At 36.5% G+C, this 9,603-nt stretch overlaps 1 protein-coding gene and 1 pseudogene across 1 annotated transcript in view; one reads left to right on the forward strand and one right to left on the reverse strand.

Annotated features, from left to right (window-relative positions):
- Positions 1-9,603, forward strand: part of IPO11 (importin 11) — a 200,350-nt gene that overhangs the window by 130,033 nt on the left and 60,714 nt on the right. The gene's annotated exons all lie outside the window — the stretch shown is intronic.
- LOC103075250 (solute carrier family 25 member 51-like) lies at positions 4,849-6,849 on the reverse strand (annotated as a pseudogene).

Genomic DNA, 9,603 nt, shown 5'->3' on the forward strand with positions numbered 1-9,603 from the left:
CTAGAGATTTATTCAGGCCTTTAAAATGGAAATGTTAAAGAACCTGTTCTTTGGCAATAGTCAACACTGTAAACATTTGCTCAGTAAATTAATGGGTGGAAAAAAAGTATTAAGGTTAATAGAGCATGTTAGAGTTTTCTGTAACATAAAGTACTGAGATTATTGAGGGAAAACTTGAAATGACACAAGTTAAAAAGTGAGAAAGAGGGGCTTCCCTGGTGGCGCAGTGGTTGAGAGTCCACCTGCCGATGCATGGGACATGGGTTTGTGCCCCAGTCCGGGAGGATCCCACATGCCGCGGAACGGCTGGGCCCGTGAGCCATGGCCGCTTGTCCTGTGCGTCCAGAGCCTGTGCTCCACAGCGGGAGAGGCCACAACAGTGAGAGGCCCGCGAACCACAAAAAAAAAAAAAAAAAGAGAGAAAGATACTAATTGTATCTAAAGCATATTTGTTTTACACTTTTTATGATAATACTGTTGCCTTCAATATTTAATTTTATGTGTGTGATTCAAAAACATTTTTGATACTTAAGTTGTGGAAATAGTTGGGTTCTGTAAAGAAAGTAAAAAAGGCTCCTATAAGTCTAAAAGAATACTTAGACTTGGGCTCATGTCAGTCTGCATAAATTGAGGGACAGAACTTTATTAAGGCTTGAAATTTTCTTAAGCATTAAATTTTCAAATTTAAAAATATATCACTTATATGTGGCATCTAAAAAAATGATACAAATGAACTTATTTACAAAACAGAAATAGACTCACAGACACAGAAAACAAACTTACGGTGGTGGTAAATTAGGAGTTGGGGATTAACATGCACACTACTGTATATAAAATAAGCAACAGGGATTTACAGTGTGGCACAGGGAATTATATTCAATATCATGTAATAATCTATAATGGAAAAGAATCTGAAAAAATATGTATATAATCACTTTGCTATACACTAAAAACTAACACAACATGGTAAATTATACTTCAGTAGAAAAATAAATTTAAAAATTTTAAAAAAGAAAGTAAAAATTGTGAAGAGATAGCTTTGTGAATGGGAAAATATGATCTTATGTTTTTAAAATGAAGTATTGAAAAATCTATTGGGCGGTAGTGAATTCATGTCATTTTAAGTACCAAGAAAGTCTTTCTTTTTTTTTTTTTTAAACATCTTTATTGGAGTATAATTGCTTTACAATGGTATGTTAGTTTCAGCTTCACAACAAAATGAATCAGTTATATATATACACATGTTCCCATATCTCTTCCCGCTTGCGTCTCCCTCCCTCCCACCCTCCCTATCCCACCCCTCCAGGTGGTCACAAAGCACCGAGCTGATCTCCCTGTGTTATGTGGCTGCTTCCCACTAGCTATCTACCTTGCGTTTGGTAATGTAAATATGTCCATGGCTCTCTCTCGCTTTGTCACAGTTTACCCTTCCCCCTCCCCATATCCTCAAGTCCATTCTCTAGTAAGTCTGTGTCTTTATTCCTGTTTCACCCCTAGGTTCTTCATGACATTTTTTTTCTTAAATTCCATATATATGTGTTAGCATACAGTATTTGTCTCTCTTTCTGACTTACTTCACTCTGTATGACAGACTCTAGGTCTATCCACCTCATTACAAATAGTTCAATTTCGTTTCTTTTTATGGCTGAGTAATATTCCATTGTATATATGTGCCACATCTTCTTTATCCATTCATCCGATGATGGACACTTAGGTTGTTTCCATCTCCGGGCTATTGTAAATAGAGCTGCAATGAACAATTTTGGTACATGATTCTTTTTGAATTACGGTTTTCTCAGGGTATATGCCTAGTAGTGGGATTGCTGGGTCATATGGTAGTTCTATTTGTAGTTTTTTAAGGAACCTCCATACTGTTCTCCATAGTGGCTGTATCAATTTACATTCCCACCAACAGTGTAAGAGGGTTCCCTTTTCTCCACACCCTCTCCAGCATTTATTGTTTCTAGATTTTTAGATGATGGCCATTCTGACTGGTGTGAGATGATATCTCATTGTAGTTTTGATTTGCATTTCTCTAATGATTAGTGATGTTGAGCATTCTTTCATGTGTTTGTTGGCAGTCTGTATAAGAAAGTCTTGAATAATGTAATAGAATTTTAAAGAATAATGATTTAACTTTATAGTCCTTAATGGATTAATGACTAAAGAAGCATTGATAGATACAGAAAATGTGACCATCTGAAAAACAACCAAAAAAACTTAAGTTTGCCACATTATCATTGGCCCATGACATAACTTAGGAAAATTTATAGTCACATGCTCTAGTGCAAGGTAATGTTGACGTTTAGGTCAGCAGTTTTATCATTTCCCATTATAACCTTTCTTCTACTTATAGGTACATAGTTGATGGAGTTTGGGGAAATTTTTTCCCCCATCCACATCCCCAGTGATATTTCCTGGTTAACCTCCTACATAATAGTAATTTCCTCTTCCTGTGTTTCTTTTAGACTTTGCAATGTAACATTTCCTTTGCCTGAAATAAGCAGGTCTAGAGAATAATGTATTGATAATGATATTTCGAATCAGGCTATCTTGGGAAATGTTATTTTCTTCTTCTTTATTATAATAGATTTTCACATGCAGAAATAACGGTTTTCTAAAACAGTTTCTCAACCACAGTACTATCGACAGTTTGGGGCCAGATGATTTTTTCATATTGGGGCTGCTGTTCATAGCAGCATATTTAGCAGCATCTGTGGCCTCTACCCACTAGATGCCAGTAGAACCTCCCACCTCCACTTTAGAATCACTGATCTAAAGAGTGACCATTTGGGAAACTGTTGTATTAAGCTGTCTTTTACCATGATCCACTACTTCTGATTCAGAAATCTGTTAAAGACTGTAGGCTTTAGGACCACACTCAAATTCCAGTGCCACTAGTCACTAATGACCATGGCCAAATAACTTCCCTGTGCCTAAGTTTCCTTGTTTTTGAAATGAGGATACTAGTAGTATCTTCCTAAAGAGAGTATTATAAAGATTAAATGAGTTTACATATTGAGGTCAAACTGTCTGGATAGATGAGGTTAGCTGTTTTTATTTTATCCCTTTCTTCCTCTCTTTCTCATCCATCTGTCCTTTTACTGCACTGTAAAGTTCTAAAAGCTTAAGTCTCTGTGTACATGCATTAATTTAAATTCAGGACATTTTTAGTATATTGAGTATTTGTTTATCTGTTCATTAATTCATTAAAAATATGCTAACCACATATGTCAAAGGCATGTCACCTTCAGCTTGATGATCTTTCGTAGTGTTCTGCATTGTCACTTAAACTTAAGGATACATGATTTTGTCCATGTCTTCTCCAGACGTTCTTAGTGTATCTTCTTAGTCACCTTCTGAACATAGTGCAATCCTTTTTTTTTTTTTTCTGTAGCTGTGTAGTACAACTGTCTTGTGTCCTTTTTGTTTTGTAACTGGAATAATTTCAAGTTTGAATTTTTTCCCTTTCTTAGGGTCCATATTATTTATACATAAAGGGAGTAATATTTTTTCTGCTAATTTTTATATGAAAATAACATTATTTACATATAACTCTTTCAGTGTTTTCCTCCAAAGGCATAGATTAAACAAAAACTTTCATAGATGAGAATGAGAATAATCAAACTTTCCTTTGACTCTGTTCTCTGAAATAGCAATTCATCGTCTAACTTAAAAGACACATTTTTATAATGCAGTTCGAATAATTTCGGATGTGAGTAAGTATTCTCTGAGATTAAGCATTTTAAGAATTTTGAATTTTTTGATTTTTTTTTTTTAGATTTAAGGAAGTCACTAATGGGGAATATTTTACTTAAGCTAGTTGAATAATTCAAAAGAGGTTGACAAAGCAGCAGTGTTTTTACGTATTGATGGCTTGCTTTCCAGGTGAAATTACCTTATAATAAAGTCCTCTTGGTATCAGATATACTACACAGGTTTGGGTTGGACACTTAGTACGTCTCCATAGTTCTCTTCTATCTCAAGAATAGTATATATTATGATCAGAATTTGGAAATACATTATTCTGTATAAATTTTCTAAGATAATTTTCTAAGTCATTTTACAGCTTTTAAAACAGGCTAGTAGAATCAAGGTAACAGGTTCCAAAGAGTAGTATTTTGTTATAGTTTAAATATAGCTAAATAAAAGGCAGTTTAAAATTTTTAAATTGTGGATGTGTTGTTTTACCAGAATTATGTTTGGTTTAAACTGACCATTCCTAAGTGAGTATTTAATGTGACAGAATTTTATTTTCATCCTTTAAAATAGGATTCATCTTTTACTCCTAGGTCATGTATTCTTATTTAGCATTTTACATTATTTTCTTTTATCTGTAAATTCTTAACCTAATATTTTAGTAGCTTTACTACAGTAAAAATTAGTTCTAATTTTTTACGTCTTTCACAAGAAAAACGTCTTAGAAACATCTTTTGTGTGTATGTGTGTGGTAACAGCTTGATAAGGATATAATTCACAGACCATACAATTCACCTATTTAAAGTGTACAATTCAGTACTCTTTAGCATATCCATAGCATTGTGCATCCATCATCACAATCAGTTTTAGAACATTTCGTCACCTCCAGAAGGAACCATGTGCTCTTCAGCAGTCCTTATTCACTCATTCCTGTCCCCAGCCTCTCTCTTGCTCTTCCCCCCACCATTCTTTTTTCCTACTGAAAGTGTCTATTCTGAATTTGTTGGTGCTTAAGGAAAGCAGCTTTGCCCATAATTCATTGTGCCCTGGATTTATGACACCAACTTGTATTTGGCTGATTAGGAACGAGGCCAAACTGCATTTCTCTTTGGTCTCTTCAGTTGATAAGTGGCACTTAACTGATTTCTTTCATATAACCTTTAACAAGAATTCATAAGTTGCATCAGTTATGCCCCAAGAGATGGGCACCTCTGAAAAGATTTGTCAGATTCCTGTCCTGTTTTAACCAGAGTTTTTGGAAAACCTTGGGGAAAGATGGAAATTCACCATCAATCTGAGACTGCATTTAAGTTTTTACAATATTAACTGGAAAAAACAAGATTCCAACATGGCACCCTATAGACCTCCACAGATAATATCATTGACCAAATGAGCATTGTGAGTCGTTGCCATAGGCAGATGTTCCTTGATGGGACCTCAAAGGCCAAAAAAAGGACGTTGCTGAATCCATTACTGAAAAGAACAGGCACCAGGCCTTGATAACACTCTCTAATTCCATGGCATTTTGGTGCCTTGAAAGCCTGACAAGTGTAAATTTGTCATGATACTTGTGGTCTTGAAGCAATGTTTGAATTCGTTCCAGTGGCATGAAAATTGCTTTCTGTTATCCCTGCAAGTACTGCTGCCATGCTACCTACCGGTTGCAAACTCTGGAGTACTGATATGCTTAAGGAGAAGGCAAGATAAATCCTTATACAGACCAAACATAAGTGCTAGTGTTGTTGTCTTCTCCATTAATGGGGGAAGGATTCCATGGTGCAAGTTTCAAAATCCATCCCTTCTCAACTGAAGTACTGCATCATGCGTTTTGATTTCATACAGCTCTTGCCAAGAGGACGTTCCAATGGGAAATGCGATTGCTATATTGTTTTTTTTTAAATTAATTAATTTATTTCGGGCTGCATTGGGTCTTCATTGCTGTGCACAGGCCCTCTCTAGTTGAGGTGAGTGGGCACCACTCTTTGTTGTGGTGTGTGGGCTTATTGTGGTGACCTCCCTTGTTGCAGAGCACAGGCTCTAGGCATGTGGGCTTCAGCAGTTGTAGCATGCAGGCTCAGTAGTTGTGACTCGCAGGCTCCAGAGCGCAGGCTCAGCAGTTGTGGCACACAGGCTGAGTTGCTCTGTGGCATGTGGGATCCTCCCGGACCAGGGCTCGAACCCATGTCCCCTGCATTGGCAGGTGGATTCTTAACCACTGCGCCACCAGGGAAGCCCAGTGATTGCTACATTGTTGAAAGCTGCACAGAATCCACACAAGTAATGCTTCATTTCACTAACATTCGCAATATGAGGTGATATATCTTGTTTTTAAAACATTAGGATTGGTGGCCTCTTTTCATGAGCTTCTGAGTTCATTATGTTGCTTAAGATCTTTCTTCATGAAGGATTTTTTTTTTTAACCTGTAACACCATCTGGGCCTGGTATTTTGGGGGATGGTAGCTTTTTGATAACTTTCTCAATTTCTTCCATTGTTACTGGTCTGTTAGGTTCTCTCATCTAGAGTCAGTTTTGGTAACTGGGTTTCCCATTGCCACTGGCACCCGGCTCCACGCCTGGTAGCCCCCGCCTGCAGGTTGGTGAGCCTGCTAGCCAGCACTGGTGCAGGCGCAGACCTTAATCGACCTCAGAGCATGGGTGGAGCGTCCGAGAGATTATTTCTTTATTACCAGGAATGTTCTCTAAATACTTTGACCATTGAGGCATAAAACTGCTTTATTTTAATTACATTCCAGCTACCTGTTTGCTTTCTAATATCCTAATGTTAATTAGTAGTAGTGGAACAGTATGAGGATAAGTGTGGTTTTTGTATTTGCGGGGTAACAGTCAAGTGAAGAGGACAGAAGTTAAAGAATTATAGAACTACAGAATAAAAATGATAATAGTTGACATGGATACTGTGCAGCTGCCAGATTAGGGCATTAATGCAGTACAGAAGGACTTTCCTGAAGAAATGTTTGCTGAGCTATGAAGAGGAGAAATTAACTCTAGTTTGTTGAGAGAAATTAACTCTAGTTAATTGAGTTGAGAGAGAATGAGTATTCCAAAAAGAACAACCTGGGCAAAGGCTCTGTAGCTGGAGGGGTGAGGGCACCTTCAGAAAACTGAAAGAAGGCCAGTATGGCAGCCATTAGAGTGAAGAGAGTAAGAATACTAAAGCTGGAGAGCTAGGCTGAGAATAGAGCATAAATCCTAGGAAAGTAAGGCCTTCAAGGGACAGTCAGTTTTATTCTCTGAGATGAATCAGGCAGTTACTAGTTTTCATCTAGCAATACTGTTACGCATAATTTACTCATTGTAAATTTGCTGCTACCCAACTTATCACTTACTGAAAATGCTAGAATTCAGGTCTTTATGGTAGAATTCAGGTCTTTAATTTTTGATCTAGTGTTTGCTTGCATGTTTGCTGCCAGCATTCATTCTTGGCTTATTCATTCATTTATTTGTTTAGTAAACATTACGAAATACAGATGCCTCCATAGTAGACCCTGGGTGCTTTAAAATATAGGTTTTAATATTTTTCAGGTACGGCAAGGCCAGCAGATCAGGGACAATTGCCATTGAAGGTTTTTGTTACTTACACTTCGTTCCCAAGAGGAAGGAGCATACCACACCACAGAGAACCACGTGGGGAAATACCAGGGTTGGTCAAGAGATAGAGGGAGAGAGGGGGAAATGTGGGCAAGAGCCTTTATTGTGGTTTCTGTGGGAAGGGATGGGAAAGCAAGGGTAAGCCGGTTTAGGATTGGCAAGTTCGAGTAATTTTAGTAGGCTACAGGATGTAGGGACTGTCATGAGTTGTCTGGTACCTGGCCCTAGGTTAGTTAGGAGAAGGGAGATAGTGGCATGGAGTGTAAGAGCTTGATAGTTGGAGTAAGAGCTCTGGATCAGTTAGTTTGTGTATGAAATATGTGCTCAAAGGCAGCCATTTTCTATCTCTCGGAATTGGCTAACCCTAAGAGGGCCAGTCTTTCCAGGTTAAGCAGGGTCCCATCTGTCAAAGCATCAGCACACAGAAAATAAAAAGGAATAATCAATACACTGAGTATTAATTGTCTCTTGTTCTTAGCACCATGACTAACACATAGTAGGTGCACAGTAAGTTAATTGAATGAATTTAATAAATACTTACACTGTAATCGGGTGTTATTTTTTCTCCCACTTAAATAGCATTTTTTTCTGAACATATAAAGAATGTTTATGCCTGAAAAATTAAGCTAATTTGATCTCAATTTGTCAGTTCTAGTTGGAAGTAAAGCATACTTTTTGGTCTTTTAAAAAGTGCACTTTTTGAGGTAAATAGATCATTCTTTAATTTTGTCATATTAACACACCATAAAAAGATGTTCACATTTAGCAGCCCTTTAAGAGGCGTGTTTTTATGTATACTCTGATTTGTAGTATGGTTGCAAATTAGGAGTTCTTCGAATGGGGCTACTTTAGGCATACTTTTAATCTGTTTATTAAAGTCAACATGTAAATATATATATATATATATATATCATTTGGGTTTTCTGTGAGATCTACGGAAGTTTTTGGACAACCCATACACGCGCGCGCATGTGTACGTATAGTTATACGTACATACATATATTTATTTATTTATTTATTTATTTAATACCTGACTGTTCAATACCCTTTGCAAAAAAAAAAAAAGTGTGGAATGAATTTAGATGTATTACTTTGAAAAGGATGTGTCATTTAAATTTAAATTGGTCATTTGAGCATTAAATATAGTTTCATAAATTTAGAGAGGAGGGAGTGTGAGATTGTGGAATTTGGAATTGAATTTTTGTTCATACACTTGGGAAGTCACTTGGTTTCTTGGAATATCAGTTTACTGTAGTGAATAATAAACAATTTATAGTGTTCTACAATGCTACAGTTAAAAAAATACATGCACAGGTTATACAAAGAGTATAGTTAAAGAAATTCCCAAGGCATTTAATAATAAACATTCAGTAAATGCTGACAATCCTTTTGCATCATTTGTTGTTTCCATGATAATGATGGTTAATTTTGGAATGAAAAGTCATCATGAACACATTTGTTTACACATATTATGTGCCATAATTTTTTAAAAGATGAGAGATTTTGAGACATTATTTCTAAAGTGAATTAGTTATGAATTACCTTTTGTTTTCAATAAAGTAGATTAGAGCAGTGGGTAATTTCAAACAACAGATTCCTATACATTGTAGAGTTATGATTTTATAAATGGGTTTCTGTAAGTAGGTTGAGATGGCATTGGAAGTCAAGTTGCCACTGAAAAGCTATGCTGTGTGTCAAACTCTTGTGTCCCCTTGGAGAAGAGATAGGAGAAGCCAATCTGAGAGGACTGATGGAAAGCATTTTATTCTTTACTTTTTGTGTGTACTTAATAGGCAAGATAATCAAGCCGTGGCTGAGCTATTTCAGTGTGCCATACACTATTCTAGGTACAGAATCAGAGTGGCAGAAGGCACCCTTATTATAATTATAATTATAATCACCCCTAAAGGTGATTATTCTGCTCTTTAGGTGAATGATCACTCCCTCCTCTTTTCCATCAAATACTTACTGAATGTCTGTGGAATGCTAAATAGTGAGATTACTGTGGGGAAAATGGACATGTCCTTGCATAGTCTAGGGTTTTTGTTTTATGGTGTTTGCTCTTATTATTGCTGTTTTTTCCCCTGAAGATTTAGCTTGAACTGATTTCTAACCTAGTTAGAACCTAGTATATATCCTAGTATTATCTGATTATATACTAATTTGTGGAAAGGGGCAGTGAGGTGTCAAGGGGGAAGTTGTTTAGAATATTTATTTTGCCAGAGTTGACCACACAATGAATAGGGTATATTGAATGATGACTATTTCTCTTTCTCTCATTGTTATGTAGGGAA

The sequence above is a fragment of the Lipotes vexillifer genome, unplaced genomic scaffold (genome assembly GCF_000442215.2).
Source record: "Lipotes vexillifer unplaced genomic scaffold, Lipotes_vexillifer_v1.1 scaffold1362, whole genome shotgun sequence".
Taxonomy (NCBI): domain Eukaryota; kingdom Metazoa; phylum Chordata; class Mammalia; order Artiodactyla; family Lipotidae; genus Lipotes; species Lipotes vexillifer.